Below are 7,307 nucleotides of genomic sequence, written 5' to 3'. Positions count from 1 at the left end.
GATGTGCTTAAGAATTAATAATTTAATTAGTAATTATAAATTATTTGAATTTTTAGTAATTATTAATTATATTTGTTACTAAACCGAATATTAATTTAGTAATATTGACTAGTTTTGGTTATTGACGATTAGTTATTACTTTTGTTTTCAGAGTTCAAGAAATTTGCACACGACATTTACACTAAATAGACTCATATGATGTTAGGGTGGAAGAACAACTCAAAGAAAGCGGATTTTATCATATCTCTCAGATTGGGAGGATCATGTCTCACGGTCCAACTATAGATGCACTGGTTGAAAGGTGACGACTTGAGACGCATTTATCTTCCACACGGCGAGTGCATGATTATCTTTGAGAACGTTGCCGGACTCTAAACTCACGGCTTGCCAGTTACTGGATCAACTGACCACAGCATAAGTGGGCTAGAGAATGAGTGCATTACCCAATTTGGTAGTGCTCCTGTCCCATACGACCATAGAAAAAGCGAAATCAAGCTAGCATGGTTCTGCACCCTAAAGTGGCGCCAATATTTGACTGACTTAGTAAGTAAAAAAAATTATGTAAAATGTCACATAATGTGTCTATTTGGAACGACGTTATTTAGTGACAAATCTGGAATCAATGTGCACTGGAAGTATTTGCCGTTGTTTCGTGAATTTTTTCAGATTTATAAGTTTAGTTGGGGTTCAGCTTGCCTTGCACATATGTATCGATCCTTATATTGGGCATTTAGGTATGATTGCAAGGACATTGATGGTAAGCATATGGAGTTTCGTACTCAATGGCTACTGATGATTCTTTTGCAACCATTGCTTCAAACCATGTGTCGGCAAAGCTTCATAAGAAGCTTCCCACTACCAAATATATTCTCAATTGCTTTTTGCTTGGCCAACCGTACTTTGCGATAACTTATCATATAGTTGAACTTCGACTGCACTTCACCAATTACAGATTTCACCTTTAGGGATAGGTCGGCTTCAACCAATGGTTTTATTGCTTCTGCAATTGTACCAGAGTCCAGTTTGGCATGATCTTGAGAGATGATAGATCTGATGCACGTGTGACTACCGTTATACCTCCTTATCACCTAACAATACTATTTTTTTTATAAGACTAACTCTGATAAGCTAATTACAACTTATTCTGTATTGTACGCATTTAGCATAGAATGTCGTCGGTTCTGATTCATACACCCTATAATCGACGCTCCTCTGAATGGTATACTCTTTAACTGCTACAATCATAACCTCTTTAGAGCTAAACTCCATTTCGACGATGAATTTACCGTCTACAACAATAGTAGAACTTGCACGAATGATAAAACAAAATAATAATAGTAAAATTAATGCCCTACCTTTATGCAGGAATTGACCAAATAAGGAAGATTTTGACCCCCAATGAAAAAGGAATGGCATTTTCGGGGAATAGCCCGCTTAAATAGACTAGATTGAAGAAAGGGAGGATATCCGAAAGAATAATAATAATAATAATAATAATATATGTATTTATATATTCAGAAAATTTTGGAACATGCATGACATCAAGATTCAAAGTATGCATAAACAATGGCTCTTTAGATAGATGTTTGATCCACTAGTGCATTAGCAACATCTACTACATCTCTTTCAACTGATATATCATCTTCTTCCACATCTTTAGTTAGACTAATAACTTGGTAATTACCTTCAAACTTTTCATCACTTTCGGTATTATAACGCATCTAGTTCAATTTTTTCGAACTCAACGTATAACTCGATAAGTGAGGCTCGTGTTCTAGTTTGATGGTAGGTCGAAAACATTCATTGTATACCAGCTTCATCAGCCACATGCATTATTTGAAATTGAACAAAACTGTCAAATACTAACACAGGTTGTCTGTACAAAATATTTGTCACTCTCTTCAGGCCTTGATGATCTACACTTTGACAAAGTACACTCTTAAGTCCTTCATATATTATTGAAAGAGGAACAACAATAACACATGGATTCTCACACAAAAAACTCACACCCTCATGTGTATCATGCAAAATCTGACCATTGAAATATATTCTTAAACTAACATAACTCTCCATTTTATACACTTATTACATTTACCTACAACTTATTTCACTCAACAAATGCAAAACAACTTCAACTGCTAAAGAACTAAAAGTTCTAAGCTTTCTCAAAATTTAAAAACGAAAAATTTTGTATTGCTCACTTTCTACTTTACTCAAAGTGTTTCCAGCATGACACCAACGTACCTTTTATAGTTAATTTTATATTTTTTTATTGACACTAGTACTAATATTTTTTTTTTCTACAAAATATCAATACCGTTTTGACAATTTTCAACGATAAAATTCATTTCAGCATAAAACGGCACAACCGTTTTCTATCTTTTAAAATAAAAAAATATTATCCCATCACAAAACAGCAACGACGTTTTCAACTATCATCACTTTTTAATTATTTATTTTTACACAAAATGGCAGTGCCGTTTTTGTTTTAACCATTAAAAAATTTTAAGCACATACAAAATATTTTCACCGTTGTGTGTTCTGACAAATTTTTTTTTCATAATAGTATTAAACTCACTTAAAAAATATATAAAAAAAATCACACATCTTTTTTTCCTATTTAAATAACTCAGCCAAAATTTATCAAGTTTTAGTCATTTAACTTGTTTGGTAGTTCGTGTACCGGACGGGTCGGGGAGATACTTTGGTTGGTGAGATGGGGTGTCGCCTGGTTCCGGGCTGTTGGGTTGGAGGAGGAGTAGCCGACGTCCCGAGTTCTTCGTGTGGAGAGGGGGTGTCACCTGCAAAGACACTCCGACGCTCTAGTCAGTCAGGTGTGCAGGCAAAAAGTGAGAAGAGTGGTATGTGACGTACCTTGGGGGAGGGGTAGGACCCTCCCCATATATACCGTGTCAGAGGTGGGTCCCACAAGGGCAGACCCATCTTCCTCGAAGCTTCCTAATACAGCTGTAGTGGAGAGCTGTCAAGGACGCGTGTCTGGGTCGGTGGCTGAGCACCTCACACCCGACCATTCGGGTCGGGTGGACTGTGAGTCGGGACGGGTGGACCGATGTTTGGGCCAGGCCGTAACAGTGCCCCCAACGCACCAGCAAGGATCGTGAGGGTTATTGGTGGCGTGTTATGTCTTCTCTTGCGCGTTGCCGCTAGGTCGGCTGCTCGTGGAGAGGACGTGCCTCTTTGCGTGCATGTCTGTTCGTTGCTGGGGATAACCGTTCGTCGCCGAGGATAACCGTTCGTTGCCTCGTTCTTCGCACTAAGCATTAAATGCTCAAATGAATTGTTTCAAAACCCAACGCGCAAAGACTGTTTTGCTCTTTGCCTTTCGTGCTTTCTGGGTCAATTTCTTAGTCCCCAATCAGTTTTACGTTTCATTTTCATTCCAGTTCCTTGCTTTCTGCTTCCACCTTCTTCCCTCTCAGATTTCCCAGAGCAACATTTCTGCGTTCTAGTGCATTTGCTTCTTCTTGTTCCCCTTCGACTTGCTGCAATTATCCTGGTAAGCTCTCGCCCCTCGTTCGTTGTTTTGCGCTTATCTTATCTTCATTATCAATGTAGTATGCATGATGCTCTTCTGATTTGATTTGTATGCTGGATAACCTTAGCGTTAAGTAGGAGCATTAGGGGGTTACCATTCCAGGACTTTAGTTTTTTAGGCTTTTACTTAGAATCTGCTTCAGCCATGCTTAATTTCAGTCATTGAATAGGCCAAACGTAGTTTTTGGGCCTTTTCTGAACTCCCGACCTCGTAGACTAACCGAGTGGTGCCCCCACTGTAGGTATGCCTCGCATTGTCTCACGAGCTTCCTCTTCAAGCGCGGGTTACGACCGGTATACTTGGGTGACCTCTGACGTAAAGGACTCCCCAAACCAGATAGGTGTGGAGGAGCTTACAGAGTTCTCTCAAGCCGAGTACTTGTGCGGCGGGACTGACGAGGAGGCCAACTACGATGTTTTCGTTCCCGCCCCCAATGAACGGTTATACGAAATCAACCTTCACTCCCCCCGAGTTGCCGACTGGATTTGGTTTTACAAGTTGATGTTCACCCAATTGGGGGTTCGCATTCCTTTCTCTTCCTTTCAAATGGCGCTCCTTAACCGGATTTCTGTGGTGCCGCCACAGTTGCATTCGAACAGTTAGGCTTCCATCCGCTGTTTCGAGATGGTGTGTGAATACTTAGAGCTGCCGATTTCTGTCGACGTTTTTCTTTTTCTCTTCAACCTTACGAATCCTTCCAAAGAAGGGAAAACGAGGAAAGGATTCATGTCCTTCCGATCTGCCCAGGGTCGGAGGATTTTTGGCTTGTTCGAGGACTCTTATCATGGGTTCAAGGACAAGTATTTCAAGGTGCGTCCAACCAAAGGTCGCCATCCCTTCTGGCTGTCGTTAGAAGGGCAACGCCTTATCCCGACGTATTGGAGTTTCGGAGCGGGGGCCAACACCTTTATCAAGGTGACCTACAAGGAGATGTCCGCTGTGGACAAAAAGATTGCCGACGTGTTGTTGGCCGTTTTTGGGAAAAAATCATGTGAATCCCCACCTCCTTATGGGTGACCGGGAGATCGCTAGAAATTATATTTGTGAGTAGCTTTAACTTGCATCCTTTGCGTTATTGTTACTTTGATTTGTTATGCCGACTTCACGACTAACCTGCTTTACTATTTTGTAGTGGGAATGTCTGCCGAGATGACAGGTCTTAAGAATTTGTACAATAATTTCCTGGATGATAGCGATGAAGAGACGGTCGACGGGAAGCCGGAGGCCCTGCCTGAAAATAAGGAGGACCGAGCGGTGTCTCCACCCCGTGATACCGAGATGTCGGACCGCAATGCTGAAGGGGCGCACGTTTCTCCTATCCGTGAGGAGGTGGTTGGTACTGGGGATTCGACCTCCGATCCACAAGTCGAGGAAGATGACTTGAAGGTTATCCACAACCCCAAGAGGCAGAGGTCGTCCTCCAGCCCTGAAGGGGCCCTCACCGTGATGGAGAGGAATTTTGATGCCGGGAACTTCATAGACTCCCAGCTGCTTCCTGGTACAGAGGAACATTTTCATGGCACCGACCTTGCGGGGCAGGCGAGGTGGATGTACCGTACCCTCCTCCGCGGTGCCGCCATAGCTCGGAAGGCCGAGTTTGAGCTATCGGGAATGCAGTCAATGCATAGGAAGCTCGAATCTGCTGTTAAGGCTAACAACCAATTCAAAACTCAAGTTGAAACGCTTCGGGAGCAGCTATCCAACGCGGAGGAGAAGCTTAAGGCTGCCGAGGAGAAGGCCACATCTGCTAAGGAAAAGTTGAAGGTCTCTGATGCCACCGTTTCCCGGCTAACCGAGCGGGAGGTGACTTTGGAGAGCCAGCTCAATGCTGCGCAGGGCCGGGTGGTAGTTTTAGAGAAGGAACGCGATGTGGCCGTCTCGTTGGCTAAGACTGCTCAGGCCAAGGCTGAAGAGTTTAAGAAGAAGCACAAAAAGACTGTGAAGCAGGGGAAGAGCGCAATTCTAATGACTGAAGAGGCCCTTAAGGCTCAAGTGAAGATTGTGGCTCCTGACTTTGACACATCGGCAATCGGGGTTTTCAAAACAATCAAAGATGGCAAGATTGTCGATATGCCGAAGAAATGATCTCTTGTACCTTTGCATATGTCTTGCAGTTTTGTTGTAGAACTTGTCGCATAGTTTGATGGGCTTTGTAGAACGTTTAAACTACTTTGGTAGCCGCTTGATCGGCTTATTATTACTGTCTTTTCCCGCTTACTTGGCAGCGCATTCTCGTTTTATTTTGTTACCGTTTTGTTGGTACCGGCTTGTCGCTTGCGTTTGTTTACCGTTGCGTTGATAATTTTGACGAAGCCGAGTCGTGGCTCTACTATTGCTGTAGCCGTTTGTTATCTTGTTGGTTTGGTTGGTTCCTGGGGTGATCAGTCCCGGGGTACCGTGTCCATGAAAATTATGTTGTCGCGGGACGTATAAGAGGGAAAAAGTAAATTTAACAAGTGAACATTAATCGACAGTTGAACAAGTCTATTGCAATGATAAGTTCTTAACAAAAGTAAATTATTTGATGGCAAAGGGGAACCCGGGTCTTGCGAACCTCGTCAAATCGCCTGCTCGGCATGTTTGAGCTAAGAATAAAATCTTCTTAAGTTACCTGCATTCCAGGTTCTCGGCACTTCCTTGCCATCGAGCCTCTCCAATTTATAGGCTCCCTTGCCAATCACTTCTTTGACCCTGTAGGGGCCTTCCCAGTTTGCCGCCAGCTTGCCTTCCCCTTGAGTCGGCGGCCCGATGTCGTTGCGCCGCATGACTAGGTCGTTTTGCTCAAATTCTCTCCTAAGTACTTTGGCATTGTAGCGTAGGGCCATTCTATACTTTAGTGCTACCTTTGACAAATGGACCATCTCTCTAGCCTCGTCTACTAGGTCCTTCTCTACGACTTCATCCACTCCCTGTAGAAGTAATCGTGGGCTCGGCTCGCCGACCTCCACGGGTATCATAGCATCCACCCCGTATGTCAAGCGGAAAGGGATTTCTCCAGTGGACGATTGCTCGGTCGTTCGGTAAGACCAGAGGACTGCGGCGAGTTCGTCAGCCCATGCGCCCTTTTTTATTATCAAGCCGCTTCTTGAGGCCTAGCAAGATGACCTTGTCTGTAGCTTCCACTTGACCGTTCGTCTGGGGGTGCTCTACGGACGAGAACTTTTGCTTTATGCCCAAATCGGCGAGGAACTCTACAAACTTTTTGTCGGTGAACTGCGTCTCATTATCAGAGATAACAACTTCTAGGATGCCGAATCGGGTTATCACGTATCTCCACATAAACTTTCGACAATTGGATGAGGATATACTGGCCAGTGGCTCGGCCTCTATCCACTTGGTGTAGTAATCGATAGCAACAATGAGATACTTGACTTGTCCCGGACCAACCGAGAGAGGTCCCAAGAGGTCGACTCCCCACTTTGAGAAAGGTCGGGAGGACGTCAACAGGCTTAGCTTGGAAGCCGACACCTTATGGAAATTGGCGTTCTCCTGGCACTTGACGCATCTCTTTACGAATTCTTTGGAATCCTCCATCATTGATGGCCAGTAATAACCAGCTCTGATGAGCTTTCTTGCTAGGGCTTTGCCCCCGATGTGATGACCACAGCACCCCTCATGGACCATTCTAAGCACATAGTCCGTTTGGTCGGGGTGTAAGCACTTCAACAAAGGTTGGCTGAGTCCCTTTCTAAACAACTGCCCTTGTATGGTCGCGTATTTGGCCGCCTCCCTCCTCAACGCTTTGGCCGCC

The sequence above is a fragment of the Arachis ipaensis genome, chromosome B10 (genome assembly GCF_000816755.2).
Source record: "Arachis ipaensis cultivar K30076 chromosome B10, Araip1.1, whole genome shotgun sequence".
Taxonomy (NCBI): Eukaryota; Viridiplantae; Streptophyta; class Magnoliopsida; order Fabales; family Fabaceae; genus Arachis; species Arachis ipaensis.
This window is presented reverse-complemented; position numbering follows the sequence as displayed.